A 25,932-nucleotide genomic window follows, 5' to 3' on the forward strand; every position below is an offset into this window, starting at 1 on the left:
ACCACTGAGTGACTTTCCATTTGTAGCAGTATGTCCTTTTGGATTTCTTTTAATTTTAATTGTTAAGATTAGTGTTTATGAAGTATAAATGACATGAATCACTCAGCTACATAAACTTTTGAGACACCCATGATCTTTTCTTTCTGTTATAGCCTGTTCTTCCACCCACACCTCCCACCACTTTGAAACATAAAACCTACCCCACAGTTTTCCCTTCAACCAGGAGAAAATGTATCTTTTATTATAGGAAATTAGTTGGGCTTGGGGGAACAAACCTATGGTGATGCTGCACACTTTCAGAAAAGCTCAGCAGCTGCTTCTATAGTCTGTATAATTGCCAAGAGTCTTAAGGGACGTGGAAAGTGTGAGGCTAAAAGATCAATGTCTTCAGCCTCCTCAGGTGTGAAAAGATAGCCTAAAACCTGAATGCCTAGGAGAAACTTAAAGGAAGTAGATTCAATTAAAAATACAAATTTAATGAGATAAATCTAAGCATTTGCCTGGGATTATAGGCACCAGTTTGATATCGCTGACAGCCCATCTTCAGGTTTCATTCATGTACTGAGAGTTTAATTAGTGTTATGGACTCCATTGCTATCCACAGAAGAAACTCTCGGGTAAGGATGACAAACTACAGAAAAGTGTTCTATGAAAAGATATGGGAAAGTTTCAACAAATTTCAGCAATTTGGCCATAATGTCTTCTGAGTAATTCTTTTTTTCTGGGTAATGAAATGGAACAAATAAGGCAGAAGAACTATCCAAAGCAGCAAAAGGGTAAGGGCAAAAGGTGCATTGCTTCGTTAAGTGTGTTCTCAGACCAGACCTCCTTCAGTGACACACCATGTCAGCAGCTTGTTGCAATGAAACGGAGTATGTCAATTCTGCACCTTCCTTCATAACTTGAAGGGTGCCAGATGCCAACCTTGTGTAAGTACTGGCATTGGAAATGTTTGAGCGAGATGTACGGTAAAAGTCTTCCAATTTTCCCCTAATTAAAATGACTGCTTTCTTACACCTGCCAAACCTCTTTTCTTTCCTGGTCTCAGCGGGTCAGGTTTTCAGTTTCTGTAGCACAGGCAGGCTTCTTTTGCTGGTTTGAATGGCTACACATAAAATTGTCCCTCCCCACCTCTAGAGAAACACGGAAGTAATAGTGTCCCTATGATGGGGAGAAATGAGGCTTCATGACACAGACTTCCCATCCTGGGAGATTGATGCTGTGTATTTCCAGCTCCATGGAATGTGCTTTGGCAATCCTGGGAAACAGAAGAGACAAAGGGACCATTTGGGATGTCTAGGGGTTATCAGAGGGAACTGGGTGACTTCTGGAGTGTGCATGAGTGTGACTTCGTAGCTTTGCATGCCTCAGGGATGTTGCAGGAAGGAATTGAAAGATGATGTGACTTCAACTGAGTAACAGTTCCCTGGAAATTCACAGTTTATCAGTCCTTGCTTCAAGGTTAGCAAAAGAGAGATTTGTTTGTTCAATTGTTCTTTCTGTTCAGAAGTCAAAGTGTAGATCTGGGGCAAGACACCAGTAAAATGTCACTCCACTCTCTATGGGAGGCATTTCTATGGTTGTCCCCGAGTTTGAAAGTAGTAGCTGAACCTGTAGCAGGCAAAGTGCAGATGTAGCTTTCCTGCTCTTAAAGTCTCCCTAATATCCATTTCTAGGCACTGTTACAAACAGTATATACACTAAACAATCAATATTTTAGTCCAGCAGGTACAGTCATGTTTACATGTAGGTGCATCTGGCATTTAGTGCATACATACTCTTGCTGCATATTTACTGCAATTAGCAAAATAAAAGCTACTTATGCCTGGTTATGCACCATCTCTCAGGAAAGCTTCAAACTTTGGATGTAGCATCTCCCTAATGTGGCTCTATGGCTCTTTAGTCAGACCGGTTTTGTGTCCAGCCAAACTAAAGGGAACATTACATGTCTGTGACTTACAGACATTGCTACAGGCATACCTTCCAATAATCAATTTTAACATTTCTGGGTTTCTTTTATCTAGAAATTTTGTTTGAAATAGTACATGTCAGACTAAGGAAATGAGACACATATGCTAAATACTAGGAAATGTTTTCTTACAGTAAAACCAGCAAGGAATGTAGTGCCAGGGAGTGGTGGAGTAGGGACCAAGATATTGCCTTTTGAAGCCTTGTGGTGCTCAGCACAGGGCACTTTTAAAGCAGACTAGGTATGGAGTTATCATCCACCAAAAATTGCTTTGATCCTAGGAATAAATTCTGAATGGGCAAGACAGCTTTTAGAGGCCCTTCCTAAGCTTGTTTTCTCTGGATATGTTATAAATTGTTCTTTCATAAATTATATAATTGCTATAAAGTGGTTGAGTCAGCCTACTCAGTGGAGAGTTGCAAGCACCTTGATAGAGATGCAATGATGAGGTTGTTGGCAAACTTAAGAGCTGATGTGAAATCAGCAAGTGTAAATCAGTAAAGACATAGGAAAGGAAAGCTGATGGATGGCAAAACAAAATGGGGAATAATTGTGTAGGCAGCAGGACAGCAAGGAAGTATGAAAGCTCTTTAGTGGCTCTTAAGACAACTGTAAGTGTAGAGCCTGGTGTATTTGATCATTGAATAGGCTTCCTCTCTGAAAGAAGCGCTTAAAAGAAGCATTAACAAGGTCCAGAAGGCCATTTGCACTAGAGGTAGGGAGAGGTAATAAGCTGGAGCATGCAGGGAAGCTGCTTTGCGGACAATAGTGAGAAATAGGAAATGCATAGCAATCCTTGAAAACAAGGAGGAGCTGATGTAGTCAGAGATGAGGCGATGAATAAATCTTTCAGCATGCAGAGAGCTGTTAAGAAGGTGATACAAGAGGGACAGTCAAGAGAATTATCAGAGTGAAGGGTGGAAATTGGTTTTCCTCATACTTGCACACATGATTAGTTGCTGGGTTCCTAGCAAGGGAGCTGTGTACACTTTCCTTTCTGGAAGCTTTCTCATGTTCTCACAGTGCAACAAAGCATGTCAATATGCCATGAATAAGGTGAGAAGGGGCTCTAAACTTTCACTTTGGAAGCTTAATTGTCAAGCTGGACCCTGGAAATACTGAACCTATCTTTTCTCTGTGCTGCTTCCTTCCTAGCATCTCTGAAGGTGCTGAGGACGAAACAGTGACAGTCAGGAGGTGCCAGCTCTGTGGTGTCCAAAGCTGACCACCCACCCACTACAATGGTAAGAAAAAGAGATGTGGGGCTCAGTCATCTCTCACCCTGCCTTGAATGAGAAGTTGTCGCCTCTTGCAGTGCTGGGTAGTGGGGTACACATCTGGAAGCTGACAATATGCAGCTGCAGAGGACTCTCTTGTTAAGAAGCACTTACCAAAACAGGGTAGCTATTTATAAGGGTGTGTCTGGGTGCTATGCACGAGACAAAAATAGTGAAGCTTTCCAAGCCCATTGTTCAGGAAGCTCATGAAGTGCAGGCTTTCTCTTCCTCCTTGAGGCATACCATGCATGCCTTGAAACAGCATTTGTTGTGAGCAGATGCCTAGCTCTTAGGTGACCTAAACATAACCCCTCAGTATGTAGTTTTCCTCCTTCTGATCTATTATTCTCTGCTGATTATTTCCCCATGCAAACCTATTGGTTCCTACAAAGCTTATTCATGTGAACCAGCCAAGAAGGAGCTTCATTGAGAAACTCTAAGTAAGGGCTTGCATTTTCCTATGAATCTTTGCCCAGCATAACCAAGTCTATTAATGTCTCTTCCTAAATATATTTTAGAAACATTTTTAGATGAAGATAATCTGTTTGGCCTGAAAGCAGTAGGATAGTGCATAATATACACTTATGCTGTACTTAGCACCTTGTACCAAAATAATTTAGCCCATCTTCTGCCTAGAAGTGTGATTTCTGGAGGCAGAACAGATGATGTAGGATACATATGGAGGGAAATCTTTCTTGCTTATCCCAGTAGCTAAACACAGCTCTGAAATCTGCGCAGGTATTTCTCTCTCACCAAAGATTTAATTATTGTCTCCTCTGTGTGACTTCAGCAGTGACATGTCTCTGTTCAAAACATCTAATCAGTTGCTGAAATGCAGCTGCCTATGTGAAAGATGTAGCTGATACTGTCCAGACTCCATGCAATCTCTGATCTCATGTTTGAGCATCGCATATCAAGCACGTCTTACTTTTACACAGGCTCTTCAGCGATAAAATGTTTGCAGAACTCAAAAGTAATAAGAACTCTTTGTGACTTAGTGAATAAATGTATCAAAGCTTTGGGGATGGGATAGGACTTAAAATTGACAAAGATCATGTATACCAACCACCCTTCAGCAGAGTTTAGAAACATGGAACCCAGGCTGGAGTTAATGCAGTTTCCATACCACAGCAAGCCATGTGTTTCTATTCCATGTTTTAAGCCCTCTGCTGTTGTACCTGCACTGGTAGCAGCACCTGGCCTGGCTTTTAGCTAGCCCAAGCACGGAGCAATAATAGCACAGACCAACCCCTTGTGTGTCTCTGTCCTCTGATACAACCAGAATGTAGGCCAGTAATGGAGGAAAAGTGGGACTTTCTCCTTCAGCTCTCCTCAGAGGGGATAAGCAATTGAAGTAGTCTCCCCTGCACAACATCTGTGGCAGCCAGCCCACTTACTATGTGTATGTCTGTATGTTGTGGGGAGGGAGAATGAGGACCAGGACCCTAGCATGTACTCAGCTGCAGTCCTGAAGAAATCCTCACTCTTCCAGCCTCAAAGGAGTACCTTATTTATAATTAGGAGTATTCATATATGACATTTTAAAGCATTAAAATCTTAATTCATCTTCTTTAAATTTATTCCTTTAAAACCATGGTAAAAAGATGAATATTATAACTGGCAGATTTCATGGCTCGTGGACATACTGTCAGCAGTTGATCTCTCAGCTAAGGCTGAAGGTTCAGGCAGTTAAGCTGGCTTGACTATACATGGGTAACTCAGCACATAACACTAGGCATCCAGCCTGAGGGTAGGAAGTCACCCTGTCACTGGAGCTCTCAGTGTTATGAAGATAAAAGCATGTAAAAAGGACAGAACTGAACACAGGAATACCATGTTGTTTGTGAGAGAAAATATGCACGTATGTGTACTAGAAATGGTAGACATCTTCCTTTCACTCCCAAGGCTTTCAAGATTGATTGGTACCTTGGCTATGACTACTCTTACTCTCCCTCCCATTCAGCTGATCAAATAAACACTTTGCATCTGTTTGCTGCCACAGCAGAGGAATACTTAGAGCATCAAGGGATTATCACTGCTTAAAGCTGAGAGGCCATCCCTAAAGCCTCAACACCTGAAAAAGCTTGGGAAACTTCTCTTAGTCTGACCATAGTGCTGAGGCCATATATAGGTTATGACACTGAACCAAAGTGAGTGTTCATCTTGGGTCCTGGAGAGACTGGGCTGCTCCTGGTGCCAGGGTTAGCTCTTTCAGGGCATGCCTAAGGATGCTTAGTGTGGCATCTTGCCAGGTAGGCTTACCTAGGGAAGGATGATTTAATTCCCCAGTCGGCTGTAGCTGTGTTTGTTGTCACCTGTATGCCAAAGGCTGCCAAATGTGGTAGCCATTAACACTTCCTGCAAATACAGTAACACCTCCGCCTTTTTAAACTGCACCTTTCTGACACAGATCTAAACATGCTCATGACAAGGTGAAAACCCTCAGCCCCTTGCCAGGCAGGAAACATTAGTTCTGCTGCACAGAGAAGCAGAGAGCAAAGACTAACAAAAAGCCAGGTCTGAGAAGCTTTAGGGTGTCTAACAAGCACTTAAGCACCTTCTCTCATACACTGCAGTTAGAGATAGGTGTGAAAATCCCTGGTGCCTGTTGATTACCTACAGACATCTTGAAACTCTTGAAAGTCTGCCTTATAACTTCCAAGTGACTTTACAAATTCACACATAATGGAAGTGGCAACTCCCGACAGAAAACTGGGGTGACAGAGTGCCTGGTTCTGTGCTTCAGGCCTCTGCAACACTATCTCGTTAAAGATACAGATGGTAATTTACCCACAGCAATGGTGTTCATTAGACCTGATGTCCTGCCTGAGGTTCACCTTGGGGAAATTATGTTCTGGACAGTCAGAAAACCTTCCGTCTTCTTTAACAAATAGATGCAGTATCATTATGTTGTTATTAGGTACTGATTTATAAAGCACCTTTCACATACATCACGGTGCTGTATGATCTAATTATGAAACACCTGAGACTGAAAAAGAAGTATCCAGATAAGAAAATTGCTTGAAGCTTGACCTTTAATGCACTAAAAGAACCAAAGGTTTGGAGTGAGTAGGAGACCCAAGATGAAGAAATCCATAAATCCTGACTGTATATAGGAACAAGAGCCTAGGTGCTAACAATGCTGGGCAATTAGTTAGTGGCCAGGTGGAAAAATTATGAATAAAATGGAGAAGTTTTCATTAATCACTTCCTCCTCCACACCTCAAAGCCTATGGAAATCAGGGGGAGCAGTGCTTGTGACTTTACTGGGGCCTCTGGTGTTCCCACACTGGATAATATGGGTTCCTGGTACGAAAGTCCTCCTGTGTCACATTCCAAATTGAGTGTGTGTCCAATGATTGTTACCCCTATACCTCTGCAACCAGTTTGAGGAAAAATAATAGAATCATAGAATGGTTTGGGTTGGAATGGACCTTAAAGCTCATTTAGTTCCAACCCCTGCTATGGGCAGGGTCACTTTCCAATAGACCAGGTTTGCTCCAAGCCCCATCCAACCTGGCCTTGAACACTGCCAGGGAAGGGGCAGCCACACCTTCTCTGGGCAACCTGTGCCAGTGCCTCACCACCCTCACCGCAGAGATCTTCTTCCTTATATCCAGTCTAAATCTCCTCTCAGTTTAAAGCCATTCCCTCTTGTCCTCTCACTACATGTCCATGTAAAAAGTCCATCTCCAGCTTTCTTTTCAGCCCCCTTTAGGCACTGGAAGCTGCTCTAAGGTCTCCCCTGCACTTTTTCTCCTGACTGGAGAAGCCCAACTCTCTCAGCCTGTCTCCATAGGAGAGGTGCTCCAGCCCCCTGAGCATCTTTGTGGCCATCCTCTGAACTTGCTCCAACAAGTCCACATATAATTCAAGTACTGTATTTTTGTTCTGGCTGGATTTTTATTTCTGTCTTAATTCTAAAGATCAGGATTTTCTTTCCTGAAGTCATCTCTTCAATTTGTACAATTAAAACTCATTTAAATATTTTGGTCTCTTTCATGAACTAATTATAATGGCTTATGGTTGAGAAGGTACTTTCATCTTAAGCCTCTATTTGCAGGTGCTTAGAATTTTTAGAAAATAATAACCTCTGGGCTTAACACTTATGTTTGCAGAGATCAAAGCTGACCCAGAGGTGGAAAACAATTGTGTATGAGGCCTTTCCCACCCTTTTTTGACATGCAAAAAGATGTGAAATAATAATTTTCCTCCTTCTTCTTTCCTTATTACCTTCACAATTATTTGGACTATGTCACATTGGGTGATATGATTTAGCTTAAGGTGTCCCTGCCCACAGCAGGGGGGTTGGAACTAGATGATCTTCAGGTCCTTTCCAACCCTAATTATTCTATGATTCTATGATTCTATGTCTACTGATGTTTAGGGAAGGCTTCTCAGGCGACTGAAGAGGTGAGAAGGAGCATATCTCATCAGTAATAAATGTGCTGTGCTTTTTGGTTTTTACAGTTATTGGAATACAGTTATTTTTTTTCTTAGAGTTTGAGGCATTTAAACAGTAACAAACCTACAACAAAACAAAAAGTGAATTTTATGCAGAATGACTGGAAGGGTTTGACTCTTCACCACCACAAAACCTTCATCATTTTGGTCTTGGATCAACGACTGGCAATCTTGTGGACTTTTCTTATGGTTGATTTCAGCAAGCCTCAGGTCCTATGTCATGAGTAGACTGCTTAACCCAAATTCTGGGTCAATGGGACTAGGTGAAATCATCTGTCTTTTTAGGACACAGTAAAGATTCAAAGCCATGTTGTATTAGTTCTCTCATTCTATAGAGAGGCCTCCAGCAAAAGTAAGGAGCTTTAGGATGGGTACTTCTAATCATAAAGACCAAATGATGACCTATGCTTCCAAGGATCAGCTGGCATCTCATCTTTTCTTTGAGATCTGATGGTGTCCAGCACAAGAACCTAGCTCACTGACTTTATATTACTGCATTTAGAAAATGGCTCTGGAGGAAGAAATCTGCTGGAAAACTAATGGGGGGGGGCACATAGCTTGAGTTCCAATAGGGTTCATAAAATGCCTTTTATGTCAGTGAAACAAAACTACAGACTATCTTGAAGCCTTTCAAACAGCCTCTGCTCAGATCCAGATCTGCAGCCTCAGATCAGCTTACCCCAGATGTCCCATCCATTTCCTCCACTCCCCATGAAGAGATGAAGAGTGGCTTTCTAAACAACAGGTGATTTATTGCAGTGCCTCTTTCCTGGCCCCCAGGCGCTGTAGCAGCTCAACCAAACTGAAGAATTGCCTTGGGTGTCTGCCTTTGTTGTTTGAGCTGCCTGAACTATCCTTAAGCGTCCCTTTAATTAATTAAATAACCCTTGACTTGGTTTAGTAGAGATAATAAAAGACGATGAGGATAGTACAAGGTATCTTTACCTTGCCAGGCTGATCTGGGGAAGCTGCAAATCCGATCTGTGTGTCTAAAACCCACTTCTGTTTGGGAGCTAGATGGGAAAAGCCATCTTTGTCTTTCCTAATATTCTCTAGGGAAAATTAACAGAGGGTTTTCTCTGTTCACCCTCTGCCATCCCATCTTTCACTTTCTGGCTTCTTTAACTTCCAATCTCCTTTAAATTGCATTAAAGAAATAGAAGAAACCATTGCTTTTCTCTTTTTGCCTTGGAGCTAAAAGCTTTCTCTTTTCTTCACAGTGCTTGTTAAATGCGATAGACAGAGTGAAAGCTTCATAAATCATAAACAAGCAGAGGACCTAAATAAAAGTCACTTCAAACTGAGGAAAACAGAGGCCCCAGCGTACACATTAGGTCTAACATCACAGTGTTTATTTTAAACTACACTAGCAGGAGGCAGAGGGCATGCCTGTTTTGTGTCTAACCCAGGAACCAAAAGAAAAGACAGTGGGCCATGAAAATAAGAAATTATTAAGAAATATCTTTGCAGTGTTACAGACACAGATAGATGCAGATTTTTGCTCTCCAGTTTTGCCTGTTCCTTTACAGTAACCAGATCCTTTTCTCTCTATTGTTCCTTATAGCATGGGAAAGTTCCTCAATTTTTCATCAAGTGGTAACTTGCTCTGGACTCTGCTGAGTGCAGCAGCAGCAGCCTCCAGAGCACTCCAGTGGTAAGAAATGCTGGACCATGTTGCTAGTGAATTGCACTGTGCTCAGGATTAGAGAAAGGATGTTGGGATTATGGCAGGGAAAAAGTTTGTTTCAGAACATCCTTCTTTACCACATGCCTGCTTGCAAAGCTATGAGATGTATGAGTGGGTGATATAGCAGAAAAAAAAGGGAAAAGCAGTGGTCATTCCCTCAAAGGAAAGCACTTACTGGTGATAAGAAAGCAGAGCAAGTTAGTGCAGGAATCAGAAGAGCAGCTCTCATACACCCCACTGGTGTGGCCCAGCCTTTCTGTGGTCAATGTCTGCTCTGTAGGAGACTGGGCCCTGTAAGCAATTGGCCTCCACTCCTCCATGTCCCAGAGCAAGCCTTCACAAAGAAGGGAAGAGTCAGCCCCTGCCCACTACCGCTTGGGTAGGGCTGGCACATTGCATCAGTCAAGAAAGTATGTAATGAGTAGGTTGATGTTCTTACTTCTGTCTGTCTTAGGAGTGCAGGTTCTGCTACTTCTGTATTTCTGAAAAGACTTCTCTTTGTAAGGAACTCTTTCTTGAAGTCCATAGAACATATTTCTTCACTGACATAGATTAAATCCAGGTTTGCCTTCAGGATGCTCCTTCTCCTCACTTTGAAGTGGGACTTATTCTTTCATTCATGGTGCTCTTGGAGGGGGGAGCTTTCCAGCTTTGAGTCTGGGAAATGCCTTGTCAGGAATGGGCACTACAACAGTCTCAGGAATTACTGAAAGTACTGTCTCCTTGTTCCAACTTTTTTTCCTCTTAATTAGTCTTTAAATCTATGACAGCTTTCCATTCATTGTGTGGTTATCAAGCTTCTTAAATTACCCTCCTGTGAGCAGTTTTATCATTCGGGGGGGGGGGGGGATGGTTTCTGTCTCTTTATCAATCTACCATTATCCGTTCTATTGTTCACTTTTATACAGTATTCTAGTAAGCTAAACAGGATGGATTTACATTGACAGACGTCACCTTGCTTTGTTCGTACTGTCATCATCTAGGCATACTTATATTTTTAGCCATAATAATTAAGCTATTATCTAATGCACTAAGGCACATCTGCCTAAAATTTCTTGGATCTCATTGAGTTATTTTTGAGAAAACAAAACCAAATTTGAGGTCATATATCTGTCAATTTGCCTGGAGTTCAGGAAAATAGTTTTTTTAAAAGAAATGGTACTTTTTATTAGCAAGCAGATCAACACAATTTTGTGTTCTTTCAGCAGTGTTTGAATCAGATTCTAAGTTAATTTAGTACAATTTAAAATTTGGGGTTAATGGGTAGGCAATGTTCCTCCTCAGTCTGGTAACTTTTTCTGCTGGTTCTTTGCTTTTACCACCTACAAAGGCAGACCACAGGGCAGCTCTCTTTTCCAATCACATCCTGGGGCAACAGCTGGAGAAGAAACATTTAGTCCTTTGCAGTCAGTTTCCCTTTGCCTTCCCTATTCATCCTTCTGCAATTTTAAGAAACCTGCTTTCTCCCCCACAGGCTACCTATTTCAGATACACTCTAGAAACTGTGCCTCAATTTTGCTCCTAGAAATCTTGACAAATGCTGCTCCTTCCTGGCATTCAGTACAACCTTTAATAACTGACAAGAGGGGTTAACCTTTGGTCTGGGAAGTACAAAGTTATAAATCAGTTGCTGTTCCAAAAAGCTGAGTTTGAATCAGGTGTTTCACATTTTTTTCTTCGTAAAAAAACCTCAAACAAACATAGAGAAACAAAACCAAACCAGAACAGATAATCTAATACAGTTGTGGCTGGGAGGAAACAAGACATTTGTAACAGCTTTTAAAGCATTAAAAAGGAAGCATGCTAGGAACAAATATTGTGTTTATGTTCTGAGGTTAAAACATGACAGTTCTGAAGGAAGAGATTTACTAAATCAGGTTTGATGCCTTGAAATAATGACAGGGTAGGAACTTTCAGGGGAGGAGGGGGAGCAGACTTAGGGTATGTGGCCTCATTTAGAGAAAACATAAATGTGCACAGAGCAGAAAGGAATTGAACATTTATGCCTTAGTTTATTTTCATGGAGGAAAAAGCTCTGTAATGTTAAACATTTATCAGAAAAGCCCTTGCTGATGTGGTCATGCTGAGCCCAGAAAAGGCTTGGGTTCAGAGGCTTTAGTCAGGACAGCGGGATGCTGAATTGCTCCCTTCAGGAAGAAAGAGTGCAGCCTCCCAGGGTAAGGCAGGAGGGACAGCAGCATAGGAGGGAGGAAGAAGAAGAGGGCAGCATGCTCAGTGCCAGCAGAAGCAGAGGCTCTAACTGGGGCTTGGACCGGGCACAAGGACACCATGCTAAGTTCATTTATGTGTCTCAGATCATAGAATGCAATCAGGCTAGGCAAAGGCTCTGCCCCAGCCTTTAGGCTCTACAGCCCCTTCTATCTGGAATACTTTGCTAAATGCCAGTACCCAAGTCAATTTTGTCCTCAGATTCCTGGAGATGCTCAACAGCAAACTGGGGGACAAAGGCAGCAATATCATTGCATGGGGAACCTGCATCTGACTTGAGTTTTCCTGGAAATGAAATAAAATGTGATTTTAGGGAGGCGGGGTTGGAGGTTTTGAAAGAGTTTTAGATTTTTCTTTTTCCTTTTCTGAGCACTTCCTTGTGTTGATCTCCATGACAAAGAATGCAGTGATGTTCTACACAGAAATTATGTGATACGCGTTCACTTCTTTTGTTTAGCACTGATAATCTTGACCCATATCTCCTTTATTGTCATCTTACCAGCATAAGCATCTTTTTTCCTTTGTCAACAGGGCCATTTGGAGAGGCAAAGGGCTTGCCAGGGCTGTTGTTCAGATGTGCCAGCTCAGTCGTGGAACACACAATATTTTCACATCTTTTGTAAGGCCACAAAATACTAATAGTTTGGTAGGAAACAGAAATTGCTGAAAGGAATGGAGGATAAGCACTGACAGACTCTGGTTTTCCAGAAGCAGAGTCATTCAACCATGGATAATGACCACAACACAGACGACAAGATAAACACTGTATATGAGTCTGAAGTAGACACAGTATTTAAAAACATCATCCCAGCAATGCTAGCTGCTACATTCACTCATCAAACACTGACAAAAATGCTATTTAAGGCAGGTAAAAAGCAAATTGGAGCTAAATGGACATATACAACTGCCTCATGCATCCACATTCAATCACACATGCTGCTACATTTATACATTTTATCCTGTATATTATTCATGCACCTACTCTTGCTAAGATGAAAGCATACCTTGTACACACATGCATACTTCTCCCACAGAACTTAATTTAACACAGCACACTTGTATGTTCAGCACACATAGGCTTTTATCTTGACATTGCTGGGTGAAGTTGAGGCAGTGGGAGCTAAACTCACAAGAGTAAACTACATAAATACATTCAGTAGCTAAATGCAAGGTATATTCCTAGAGCCAGAAGTGACTCAGCTGTGAAGATCAGTGCAAGTGGTGTCCCCTCAAGGGTCCCACTAGGGCCAGTACTGTTTAATATCTTCATCAATGAAATAAACAATGGGATTGAGTGCACCCTCAGCCAGCTTGCTGATGACACCAAGCTGTGTGGTGCTGCCAACATGCTGGAGGGAAGGGGTGCCATCCAGAGGGAACTTGACATGTTTGAGAGGTGGGCCAATGCCAACCTCATGAAGTTCAACAAGGCCAAGAGCAAGGTCCTGCAGCTGGGTTGGGGCCATCTCAAGCACAAATACAGGCTGTGCGGAGAATGGATTGAGAGTAGCCCTGAGGAGAAGAACTTGAGGATGTTGGTTGTTGAGAAGCATAATGTGACCCAGCAGTGTGCACTCACAGTCCAGAAACCAATCGTGTGCTGGGCTGCATCAGGAGGAGTGTGGACAGGCCAAGGGAGGTGATTCCTTCCCCTCTGGTGTACTCTGGTGAGACCCCAAGTCAGTGTTCACTGAGTGTATGAAAAATATCCTGGAGTAGTTGTGTTCCACTCTTGTTTTAGATGGAAGTAACCAATTTATTGTTTCCATATAAACACTGTATATTTCTCGCTCTTGGTAGGGTTATGCAGTTCATATTCTGCCTTCAAAAAAACAGACAATTTTCATTATTTTAGAGGGGTGATTTCAAGATTACCTGTACTAAGGGTATCACTTGGTACTATTTCCAAAAAAACACACACCAGACCTCTCCTTTAGTATCCTAGGCCAAAAATTTCTTAATTTTCCTTTATATGCTGGATGTATAAGTAATTTGATGATGACAAAAAGATGTCTTCCATCATCTAACTATATTGAATAGCCCTGTTCCTCTGGTCTAGGTTTGGAGCAGTTTTGCTCAGAATGAGTTAGCTAATTTGTTTTTCTACTGCTGGGACTTGAGTGATGACAGCAGAAGAGGATAGCTCAGATAGCTAAGCAGTCGTCACACACAGTGTTTAGACAGTATCCCTTTTAGGTGAAGAGCAGCTCCAGAACACAGTCTGGAGAAGCAAGTATAAAGAGGGGAACAAAACCAAAAACTGTCTCTGATAGCAAGGAATGAACTTAGATGCCAGGTGATCTGAATACAGCTTGAAGTTTACTGGAGAGATGCAATATTCAGCTTGCTTATTATCAAAGATGTTAAGCCCTGCATCTGTGGAGAGAAGCTGAGGTTGTTCTCGTGTTTGTGAGCTCTGCTAGTTACCTACAGCGGTTTGCCATTTGTATTGTGGCAACATGTTGCTATATCAAACATTGTTATATCTCAGCTGGAAGCGATTTGGCTTAATAGCATTTACTTTACTACAAGACACACAAGGTAAAATTGCATCTGTGGCCCACATGATGGTAGCAGTGTAAGATGATTCTATATATCTTTAAATCTGTCAGAATGCTCCTAAAAGAACACCAGATCTTCCAAACCCAGGATATGAGGATTTTTTGGTAGCATCCATGTCTGAACATAGAAGTTCTGTTCAGACAGTGACAGCTCTGTCTGTCCAACAAGAGAGTACACTGACACTCAACTCACAAACAAGATGTTTGCCAGTAACCATTCAGTCTTGGCTGGATATAGGCTTTCAAGAATACATAAAGACATTGTGTCTGTTTCCTTGGAATAGAATTCTAAGAAAAGGAAGTCCATGAGCATCATAACCAGCCATTCCCCTTGTATTGTTGCTGTTCACAACCCATGCAACCATATAGTGAGGAAGTTGTCTCTTTTGCTGTTGTGTGTCTGTTCTAGCATACAAAAAGTTGCCATTTTGTAGGACCATAGGATAATTCAGGTTGAAAGACAACTCAGTAAGCTTCCAGTCCAACCTCTTGTTCAAAGCATGGTCAGTTCTAAGGTCAAACTAGATGTCTCATGTCTGTTCCCCTTCAGGCCTTCAAAACCTCCAAGGTTGAGGAATTAGATGCACAGTCTCTCTGGATAGCCTGTTCCACTGCTCAACCGTCCTCAATGTGACAAGTTTTTCCTTATATGTGAGCTGAACCTCTCTTGTTTCAGTTTATATCATCTACTGTGATTCCTTCTTCTGCCATGCACCACTGTGAAGAGTCTGTTTCTGTTTTCTTGATATATAGAAATACTGGTAAAGAAGACTTGGCTGTATTTTCTGCTTGTGGTGGACATAAATAAGCAGAGAATGAAGCTGTACTGTGGAAAATGCAATCAAAAAAACCCTGGTGCTTTTTGTATCAATAGTAGATGATGTTAGTGAACATAAGAAAGCTTTCAGCTCTTGTTTCTTAGGAAAACAATATGTGCTTATATTGTTGATCAAACGCATGCTGTGAGTTGTGCAATGCAACAGGGATGATATACTCATGTATTCCAGGCATAAAGACAATATATACTATATATAAAGACAATGCTACTGCATGACTGCAGTAGTATCAATCAGGAAGAAATCACAGCATGTTTTAATGTGCTTTTCAAAGACAACGGGAGACCTCAAACTTTGCTTGTTTCAAATGCTGTCCTGCCAAGGAAAATTTTTTTCTCAGTTTTAATCTAATGGAAAACAGAGCTGGATGTCCCATCATTTGTGTCGTTACTCACAAGTACAGGTGGTATACACAGTACTTTATGAGATGCCCTGGACAGAGAATGTATTGTGATCTAGCTCTGACACATACTGCAATTTAGTACTGTGCCTGAGCCTTCATAGCCAAAAGCATTGCTCTTGTAGCTCTGTTCGTTGTTCCTGAATGAACTACATCTTTGAGAAATATCTACACCCATTCAGTGGAGAAAGCCTTATTGTCTCTGAGAGTGATTCAGAGGATCTGAGGAAGACACTGAGAGGAGAGCAGCCTAAAGGCAGTCAAACAAAGCACTAGTCCCAAGACCTGGGTGAACATATTAGGGCATCAGCATGCAGCCTTCAATCTGTATTTGTCCACTCAAATGAGTGGCTTGAGGACTCAATTATTTTCTGTATGAACAATATTTATGTTCATAAGAGGAAAAGGAGTCCTGAGGCAAAGTGGGTACCTTGATCACGGTGTTTTGTGGTGGCTAGAAGGCAAATAAGAGAAAGCAAAAACACTCTACGGATCTGTGCTTGACAGACATGTTCCTTGTCCTCTAATTGCTTTTTGCAGCGGTACAGACACCTGAGGCAGCTGTGGAAAAATCACAAGGATGAGAAAGGCTTTTATGTTGTACAAGGGCATTCAGAGAAGCATTCAGACTGTGGTTTTAGGTTCAAAGTCTAAAATAAATAAGAAGCTTATTTTGAACACACTAATGGAGGTAGCATGAATCCAAAGAAGGAGCTGTAATTTCCAGTCTGTCTGTGACTGACAGCTCTGATGAGGGCCAGACACACAGTCCAGGCAAGTGTCTTCCATGCAGTGATATGACACAGAACATGCTTTCAGCACTCATGACAAAGACAGTGTATGTTTGCTCTGCTTTCTCTAAACCTAAATAACTGCTATGGCAGCTTAAGTCAAGAAGATAAATTTATTTACTCAGATCAGCTTTAATTTTTTTGCACTTTCTCCAGTTACCAGGCTGAGGCAAATGAGGTTCAGGTCGCTGCCCTAGAAAATGCTGTATGAAACCGCTCTATGCCTCCCTTTCTCAATCTGTACAATGGGGAATGCTATCTGAATAAAATCTTTGATGGAAGAGAGCTATGATGGAAGCAAGTTTTTATTATTCAGTTTTTCAATGCATTATGACATTCTTATTTTCTTTATTTCTTCAGATGCCATTCAGGTTTGAACAGCAACAGAGCTGTTCTGTGCCTTCATTGAGCTGCATCGATAAAAGGCTACTGATTTATGCAGCCTTTGTCTGACACATACATAGGAATCTCCAGGGACTGCTTAGAGAAGAGAGAGAGGTGTTTTCTGTACTCAACTTGCACTGATTAGGGAACTGGACTGGGCCTCAGCCAGATTAAAAGCAGGCTCCAAGGTGAGCCAAGTGAGTAGCTCCTTTGCGCAACTGCTCAGAGCAACAGGTTGTCTGAAACTTCTGGTCAGATGCTTGGAGAGCATGGGTTGGGATCTCCAGGATGTTTACATATCTCATTCCATTAATTTTGACAGAAGATGGAGAAAAAGGATACCTATTACTTGGGGAAAAGAGCTGCACAAAATGTAGAATAACTGAGCTTGGAAAAGGCATGTGAAGGTCTCTAGTCTAACTTCGTAACTAAAGCTAACCAGTTGGATTAGGTTGCTCAGTGTCTTGTCTGGTTAACTTTTGCAGATTACCCAGGATGGGGATTGCACAACCTACCCAGGAAACCTGTTCTGATGCTTAACCACCACTTTAAAGTTAACAATTGTTAACATTTTTCCTCTTATATCTACTTGCACACTTATTTAGTCGGTATCAGGTGGCATATTCAGAGTGATGGGACTGCCAGTTATGTTTGAAAATCAGGACTTAAGCAGTTTTCTTCCTCGCCACATGTCTGTGCACTGCCAGGCTGTGTCCTGTCACTGGGAAGTCACATGTGTACAGGGCAGAAGAGTGTTACATAAGCCACAGCTGGTCAGGTACCAGGACTCCAGATTCATCATGGATTCATCAATGAGGTGGCCTGTAGCTAGTAGTGACCACTATCTTGTATGAAAACAGTAGGAAAAGGTTGTGATGAGTTACCTTGACCTATAACAAGTTCTCTCTGAATCTGGCTGCTTTCCACAATGTTCCTATGTTGCTCTGAGTCATACTGCTGACCTGTTTCTCCTTGCACCAGTAGGGAAGTGGGGTTTCCCTCTACTTTCTCTTCCACTCCTCTTTCCCACCTACTTGACATAAACATTTTTTTTTTACAAATATTTGATTTCTGACATTTTTCTTCAATGTTTTAAAACCATTGATTGAAGCACTGGAAATCCATTCAGTTTTCAATGGCCAAATGCCAGAAGTTTTCAGGTTTCTAGTTTGTTGATTTACAAAACATGTGGAGGAAAGAAAAGGAAAGGCTCAGCAGAGCAAAGAACTTGTACTGCAACATCCCTGACCGCCCATAGGAAGAAAATTTAGGCTGAGCTTATTCAAGTTCACCTGTGAGTGAATGAGCAAGGACACTGATGGGAAAATTAAAAATACCTCATACTCATTTGATGGTTTGTACACAATCTCCACTCACCCCTTCCACAGCTTGCAGTCTGCGGAAGATTCAGTTGATTCCCTAATCAACTGTGCTAGCTTTACCTTTGCATATACCATTCTTCCAGCATGACCAAGGCCCTGATTCTTCGAACTAGCTCTCTTCCCTTTCATAAAATGGGAAAATGTCATTGCAAATATGAAAGTGCTTTTGCACTTGTGGGCTTAACTGAGGACTTAATGCTATGACAACCAAAAAACTTGGAGTGACGAAAGAATGAAATTAGAAAAACCACATGTGTATGGTAACAGAGTACTTTAAAATACATGCCACTTGGACTTAATCAAAAATTCATTTAATCAGGACATCTCTTGGAGTAAACCTAATTTAAGCCTAATGACATTTAATAGTGATAACTATGGCTTGGTGGGGATGGTAATTCCATTTAATTGGGATGCCTCCAGGTGATGCAATGGTGCTTGTGTGTGTGTGACAACTGCAGGCTGGTTCTGACTGCGTATGTACCCAGCAGCAGCCTTCAGTCTCTGCCCAGCTGCCAAGCACCAAGACAGACCAAGAAAAAGGGTTTGAAAGTCCTTCACTGCTGCCTGAATTTGACAGGAACTGTAATGTATTCACTCCATGCCAGCTATGTTAGTTGGTTTCCTGGCTTCTATCTATTTCCCAGGATCTATCCCATGCATGTAGGTTTGCTGTACAGCTTCCTACAAAGTGACATACATATTGCAGTGGCACCTGGTGTCAGGTGAAAACTCAGGCTTATGAGGATGAAGGTCATCCACAGGAGTGTCCCAGAGAAGCGACTCTGAAGGCAAGCTGCCAGCAGTATCCCTTTTGGTAATAGAGACTTCAACCTCCATAGCTTTTTTGGAGCTATTGCTGCTGAATTAATAGTCTCTGTGTTTGTCTGTGCAGTCTCTGTAACACCAGCATTCAGCTTATTACTGAAAAGCTCTTTGGAATACCTTGAATAGGAAAGTGTCCAGGAAAGCCAAATTTCAATCTTTTAAAACTCCTTTTTCAGTCCCAATGGGGTGTGATTGTGAGAAAAAAAATGTCCATTTCAATTCACTCTGTAGAACTCACTACATCCACAAAAGACTAATACTTAGGTCTTGTCTGCACACAAACGTGACATTGATTTAAATAATCAGGTTTAAAATGAATTTAACTGAATGGGTGCAACCTTTTACATGTACTTTAAGTCAATTTAAGAGATACTTTTATCCTTATTGCTCAAAGGTAGAGTCAAATGGTCGTAAGAGATTGAGTTAAAGTGTATCAGGAAGTTATTGTCTTTTCAAATGAAGGCCACTGTCCTTTCTGTGGGAAATTTCACACCCTACACCCCACTACCTCAGCTGGAATTGAGCCTCTCAGCCCATCACACCCCAGCATTTTGCAGGTATTTCAGTTTACTACACTGCAACTAAAAAGGAAAGTAATGGCTCTTCCATCACTGACTCCATGGCTTGCTGGCCTCTGCGGTGAATTGACATCAAAAAGAGCAGTGGGAAGGGTTTCAGCCCAAGTAGCTTGGAGGGCAGAACTAGGAAAAGGCACCTTTAGAAAAAAAAAAGATAGAACATATAAAAAAACTTAATAGTGTTACAAAGAATTGCAGGTGTCTTGATTATAGTCAACTTTAACCTGTTTGTATCAGTAGGTAACTTGGTATTGAAACCTTCAATATGTCCCACATGAAGTACACAGAGAGAGGAAGCCAAGACAAAACCAGATGCATCCAAAAGTGCACGTGCATGTTCTCTGGCTGCTTTTTTTCCTCCAAAACATGGAGTACCCTTTCAGAAGGGATATAATACCCATGTCCTTGAATTATGGTTGAAAATACTACTGCATACAGCACAGAACTTCTGCAGAGAGGAAGGAAACACAGGCAGAAGAGTGCTGTGACTAGAGAGACACATGCAGTTGGGAAGGGAAGAATTTTAACAACATCACAAGAACTGGTTACAGTGATTAAGAAGAATCCCATCTCAAGTGAGGATGCTGATATTTCAGTTTTCCACATGTTCAGTTGGATGGGTGAACTGGTCTCTCCCGAATATTTCAAAATACCACATTTGTAAACAGATACGTTTATTCTTCTTGGCTTTAAGCTAGAATTTATTTTCTTTTCTAAAACAGAAAGGTCATTCTGACCTCTCAGGTAAAACATTTTAATTGAAAAGAAACCAACATGTAATGCCAAAGGAAAATGTTAGAGGAGCTAGCCCTTTTCGTCAAAAAGCTTCATTTCGATGAATCAGCATCTCCTGACAGCAAGTATTTAGTCAAAATATTCCTGTTCTGCTCCAGGCCTGAATGCTGGTTCTTTAATATGTGTTCTTCAAAGCTAATACAGCAGATTATATGCAGCTTGCTGGATGCATTGGCTGATGGTTAACTACGTGCTCCTGTAATAAAGCACGTAAGAAGGGTGGGCTTGCACAACCTACCATATGGTTGAACATGAATTTGAAATATAAGGGAACATACGATTTCAGTCACATAAAGAATACAGAAAAAAAACTAACAAAGTGGTTCTACAAACCTCCATTGTCAGCTAGGAGACACCTCTGCTTTAAGCTTTCAGACAGCATTTTTGCAGGTTGAGAACACCCTGCAGATATGCATATATACACACACACATACATACATATGTATACATGCATCCATATGGGTATATATGGATGGATTAGGCTGTCTCTGGATTTGTAGCATAATGTCTATGAGAATGATGGAACCACCTTCATTTTTGCTTTAATTTACCTGGCCAAAAGGAACACATGCATTCCCACCCCACTTTAGGGAACACCAGAACTCCTAAAGGCTGTCTCTGCCAGACTATAAAGAACAACCTGCTAACACTGAGGAACTTTTCAGAGGATGTAATGTCTCCTACACTCAGCAACTCTGTCACAGCAATATTTCATTGCTACATTATTATGCATGGAAGTGCACACTCAAGCCATTTCTGTTTGCTCAGAATAGTGTTTACTGAAATATGTTCTGCAGTTTACCGTTCCTTATGGAAGATAATATCGTATATACAAGAGCAAATTGAATATATGTAGTGCAGTAATTGCCATCATGCCCAACAAGTTGATATATTTGAATACTCAAGATAGATAAGGTTTCTCTAAGTATTATACCTCAGCACATTCACCAAATTTAATTTTATATTGTTACTTACAATTCCTTGGAACATGTTACTTATAATATATAAAAATAAAATCTGTTGTGAATACTTTCTTTGAGAAAACATTGCACATGCTTCCCACAGTCTCCATCATTGGGATCTTTAGAAAGCAGTTTTGCTTTTCCTCCATGCAGTAATGGGCTTCTTCAATGAAGAGCAATCCAGGGCCACTATTCCAGGGTCTGGGGAAAACTGAATACTGACTATGCAGATCCACGCCCCTCATGTGTTTTTAATGGCCTGATGTATTTGTTCAGTATTTGGTAACACAATTAGATTGTACAAAACCTGACCTAGTTATCAGGTACTGTTGGGAAGGAGTTTGAAGAGCAGTAAGCATTTAAATGAAGATGTTAAGGTGTACCTACAAGAAAGGAAAGGTTTAGGAAAGAGAAAAAGGAGATAGGATGTCTCTTTTTGTGATTCATATGGGATTCTGATACAGCATAGCAGGAAGCAGAGACTGGAAAAAGATGTAATAAAAAAAAGTATAGGCAAGCTTGTCCAAGTTAGGGTTATGTTCCAGCCCTGGTGTGAGAGCACTTGCTGTGCATGCACATGTACAGATCCCGCACAGCATCACTAACTGTTTCCCCATGGCAATACATGTATTCCTCCTTCAATACGCCTAACACTTTGTTGGCACTCCACTTCTGTTGCTTCTGGCTTTTCCTGCAGCCCTCCATCTCTCTGGATCCCCATCCTGGATTCGCAGTTTCACCAAATGAGTTAGCCCTATGAACAAGTAGCTGTTACAGAATTATATCAATCAAATAACCTCTAATTATTTTTTTTTTCTTTTTACTAAAAAAAAAGATAAATCTGAAAGTTAGCTGATTACAGCACTGTAGATGTCACATCCATGTAAAGCACAAAATTTAGCAGCCCAACAAAAATATTCCAAAATAATACAGTATGCTCAGTATGCACCCTTTTGTTCTGGAGAGAATGGGTGAAGAGCAAACTGCAGATAGCAGGCATTCATCATGTCATCTGATGGGCATGCACCTGAAGGAAGGATTTGTATATTGCTGTTCAGAGGGATGTAAGACCTGTATGAACTGAAAAGCAAGGGGGAAGCACCACTTGCTCAGTGTTCAGGAGTTTCTATGTCCCTAGGGTTTTGACCCCACTAAACTAGACAGTTCTTGTACCACTGCTTCGTTATCAGGAGGTCCTGTTTGAGCCTGCTCCATCCAGGATGTTAAGACAGCAAGTGAGCTTCTATCTCCTGCCGTCCCTTCCTTTCCTGATTCAAGCAAATCTACTTTCATTTTCCCTCTCATTCTGGCTACTGGCTTTGAAGTCCCCTTCTCTCTCTTTCACCCTCCCTTTTCCCTCCTCCTGAGTCTTCCTGACAAGAAGAAAAGAAGAGAAGCAGGATTTTGCAGTAAACAGCAAGAGTTTTGTGGCACTAATCAGCATTTGCAAACGAAGATTAACAAAAGTGCAAACAAGCCTATGCGATAACAGCTCCACTGGCTGACCTAATCTTAATGAAATCTACAAGATCTATTTATATAAATAATAATGAATTTTCTTGCTTTCAACATGGACCAATTTGCACATGTAGATTACAAATGACACACGCAATTGTTTTGCCTGCATAAGTTCCCCAACTTTAAAGATCTTACTGACAGCTCCCTGCAAAGAGAAGACATGCAGCTGACAGAGCTGTCTCAACTTTATCCAGCTCCAGCAGTAGCACTCCCTTGCTTTTCTTTAGAAAATACATTCTATTTAATTTCTTACTTCCCTGAGGACATTGAGAAACACTGAATGCTGAGAGGAGGGGGATCCTGATGACATGCAGTGAAACAAGGACAGAAAGGGATAACTTTGCCTGGAGAGCTTTGGAATTCTCTATTGGGAAGTGTGACTTAAGCTTACAGTTTTTTGCATAACACCAACAACTAGAAATGTATATTTAACTTGAAAGTATTCATATGGGGCAATCTAGCAAAGCACTGGAACACCAGACACACAAAAAGCAAAAGGACCACAGGTGAGGAGCTCATAGCTGAATTAGGAGACATCAGCTGTAGGTCAGGTTCAACTGCCTTGTGACGGCAGTTCCCATTGCACGTTGTGGGAAACTTGTGTATTACAGGTGTCCATCTACCCAAAACATTATATAATAAAGGTAAATGGAGGACAAAGGCTCCAAACTGAGGACAAGGAAGTCTCTGATGACCAGCACATATATGCAACTGCACAATTCTTTACATCACTATTCCTCACAGTCCCTCCACAGCCTTACGATAGCCAGACTTCTGTGGGCACTTTATCTCCATTCCACATGTTGTGCTACAACTTCAAGTATAGTCTGCTTATCAGAGACTAAAAGTAGTGCTTAAAAGTGTTCTTTAAGACCTATTGATAAAAATAGAAGAGCCCTTGCCCTTTCCTCAGGCATTTCACAACTGACAGGTACCAACAAATTATGTGGGAAAGAGACTGAGGAGTAAATAAGGCTTTTGTAAACTTCCCCAGCAGTTGCTTTTGGCTGCTGACAACTTTATATCTTATGAACTATCAAATAGAGGTCAAGGGGAAGGAGAGAATTTTAAGGATACCATGGAAGGCAATGATTTCACTGCAGATATTTTAGCATCTTGCCTGCTGTTCTGCCTGCTCATACTTGTCAGACTTCTGCTAATTTGGTTTGACAATAAACTTTGAAAGCTGTCAAGTGCTGAGGTATCTCTGCTTATCTGCATTCATGTTTGTAATCCGTCAGATAATTTTCCATCCCATAGGTGAAGAAGAGAAGAAGTAGTGCTGGATAGTTTTCCATGAAGCATTGCCCTTGCATCATTCATGATGGGCTTTCATGGCAAATTAAATTTTGAAGAGCCACAAGTCATTTACCACTGCATTTACCCATCTTTCATAGACAACTACTGCTTATTGCTATGAGCTAGCCATCTGTTTCTCTAGAGGTCTACCTGCCATATATTTTTGACCTATCAACTTTTGCAATATTTATGCTTACCATTTTTGTGCATTCGTTTACCTATTTCTATTCCCTCCACCTTTTCTTGTGCATGTGTTTATGTAAGGAAGGAGCTGCATGTCACTATCTGTCTTCACGCATGAACAAAACCAAATCAGTTACTTGAGATTAGAAACACCAACACACATGAAGCCTAGGAACTTAGAAGTACACACTAGTCATACAGTGCATTCAAACATTCCTTACAGAGACCAGCTGCAGCTCCCAAGCGAAACCAGGTGTCCAGGTAGCATTGTCTTGCAGGGTCTCTGACTCTTGCTCTGAAAACCCCAGGGGCCTTAAAAGCCTCTGTCAGTGAAGAGAAATTCGAGCACATCCCTGCATTGTCTCATGAGAAGGTGGAAGCAAAAGACACAGCTGGACAGGGCCAACCCAGCACAGCAAGGTGCAGAGGAGACACTTCTATCCAGGTCTTTTGTAAGGGGTATTTCTTCTATCTTTTGCCTGTAGGAATTACAAAGCAAGCAAAAAGCTAATTTGGGTGCTGACATAAGCTGCCCCTTAAAATAGCAGAAGATGGTTTTAAGGGGGGAGATTAAAGAAGTTGTGGCCATGGTCCTTTGGAAGAGATAAAAGAAATTGTTTGATTCTATTGGCCTCCTTGAAGGAAAGTAGGGAAGGAGGCAAACTAGTCAGTATCAGAAGAAAAGGGAGGATTCATGAGCTTTGCCTTGGTTTTTGGTTGCATCCTGGGGCAGTTTACATGAAGCTATTTAGACCTACAGATGGTACCTTCTACTCATCCACTTCCTCAGACACTATGTTCTTCAAGCTATGTATTTGTGATCCCTAAATGAATCTAGTTAATGCCTCTGTACAGGGAACGTAAAATGTGGTTATTCACCTAAAAATAGGCCCAACATCACAGACTACAGATTGAGAGCTACTGCACAAATACTTATGTGTACTATTCACCATTACTAGTTTCAGAAATAAATGTGTGTTAACCCCCTTCCCTGACAGCTCTGCAAAGTGAAAAGAAAGCATTTAATTCTTGCTCCAAGTTTTCAAGAAATGGAAGGCAGATTTAGAAGACATAGTAAGCAGCTATTTCAATGCAAACCCAGAAGAAATCTGTTACAGGAAAATTGCAAGTTATTGCCTAGGGCTCAAGAATCTGACATACCAGTCTCCAGTAATAAAAACACGCTCCTGAGAATTCAAGCTTTCTGTGAAACATATGTAGTGAGATTTTAGCTAGGATTACCAGCACTTTTTTAAGCTTAATGTGTAATCAAAATAATCACTGGCTTTATAAAGAGAATTTACACAAATTCACTACCAAGTCACTTCTCACTAATTCACTACCATGGATGCTGTTTTGTATCAGTTGACACTCAATGGAATACAAACATATAACATCAATGTAAAATTAGTGATTAACTGCTTCAAACAGCACCTACTGTTCATTTCTGGACAGTGTTGGCTGTCCTTTCACTTAAAGATTGGTGTGTAATTTGAGGCTTTCAAAACATACCTGCACATCAGCAGATTCACAGAACCATTAAGTGGGACAGAAAAGAATAATAACATCCCTTTGTTTTACTCAGGAGTAGAAAAAATTAACTCCAGTGTGGTTCATTTACTGGCAGTTTTCAACACCTCCAGGTTGCTGGATGGAAGCGTGATTATACGTAAGATAAGGCTGATGATGCTTTGTCTTCTGTTCAAATCTCACATCAAATAAAAACTTTGGAAAACTTCTTTGTGCCTTCTGTCTTTTCATCATTGAAATGAAGTTCATGAGGCTTGGTTAT

The sequence above is a fragment of the Pezoporus occidentalis genome, unplaced genomic scaffold (genome assembly GCF_034315485.1).
Source record: "Pezoporus occidentalis ecotype Australia unplaced genomic scaffold, CSIRO_AGI_Poc_V1 ctg78, whole genome shotgun sequence".
Classification (NCBI taxonomy): domain Eukaryota; kingdom Metazoa; phylum Chordata; class Aves; order Psittaciformes; family Psittacidae; genus Pezoporus; species Pezoporus occidentalis.